Source organism: Dendroctonus ponderosae, unplaced genomic scaffold, assembly GCF_020466585.1.
Source record: "Dendroctonus ponderosae isolate FM_Combo_2020 unplaced genomic scaffold, Dpon_F_20191213v2 Dpon_F_20191213_1, whole genome shotgun sequence".
NCBI lineage: Eukaryota > Metazoa > Arthropoda > Insecta > Coleoptera > Curculionidae > Dendroctonus > Dendroctonus ponderosae.
In genome coordinates this window covers 28,539,011-28,540,192 of record NW_026017110.1, presented here as the reverse complement: position 1 = coordinate 28,540,192, position 1,182 = coordinate 28,539,011, and positions in this window count along the sequence as shown.

Here is a 1,182-nt window from a genome sequence, read left to right as displayed (position 1 = left end):
TTTAAATTGTCATGTTTCCTTCTCAGCTTCCATCTTAAACCATATCTAAAATACCAATATATTGCAAATAATTGATGTTCTCCGTGAACAAGCTTGTGTCGTCCGCATATCGTGTGGTGTTTGGCCCCCAAGTGCGTCACTTGTTTCACTTGTTTCAAAAATACCTTTCTAGTTTCAATTGCGAGTTGTGTTTTAGTCATTCCCGTGTCTACCTTCTGCATTATGCGGTTATGTGTTACTTTCAGCAAAACATGGTTTATTTTTAGTTTAGTCTGATTCATAAACGATATTTGAAACATACTTTGTGTTGGTAGGTTGATACGTGATTGATCTCCTCCGCCAGTAAGATTGTGTCATCCGCGCATCCTATTTAGTTTCCTTTGATTTGACCAATTGAATACATTCAGACACTTTAGTAGTATCTAATTTCTTAATTAAACGATTATGAGTAATTTTCAGAAATACTTTTATTTTCAGGAATTATTGCTTTCTGCTCCAGCTTTAGTGCCTTCTCCGGTCCTCGTTCTTTCGACATTTTCGTGTGCATGTGTAATATCTCAATATCTCACACACTCATACAGTGTGCATATAGATCGCGATTTTTTAGTGCTTTCAGTTGTGGGTTAAAAAGAGTGAAAAAGTGAAAAGTAAAAGATGGTCACGTGAGATTAATCTAGATCTTCGTAACTGAAAGAAACCCTGGAAACTCCCAGAAATTTCCTATTGAAGTGAGTTTTAACTCACTTTAAGCGGCGGCGTTTTGCTTTGGCTTTTTCATGTCAAATTTGTGAAAAATTCGTGTTGTCTATCCGCAAATCGCCTCACCTTAGTACCTGAAAAAATACTGTAAACTCCCAGACATTTTTTTATCAAGTGAGTTTTTCCTCACCTAAAGCAGCCAATTTTCTCTTTCGATTGAAATTATGTTATGTATTATGTTGAGTTATGCATTCAGGAGCTTTTGGTTTTTCCTTAGCGAATTTTTGGAAAATCCGTGTTAAAAATTAAAAAAAAAACCTTTAGGAATTTAGGAATTTTTGAGTTCCACAAATTTTCCGTTAAAATTTTTAATTAAGTTCGAAGATCCACCACTAAAAGCCGAACATCTTCTCCCTCGAATAGTATTCTAGGCAGGTTTGAGATATTTTTGGTTTTTCCTTGACAATTTTTTTCAATCCGTCC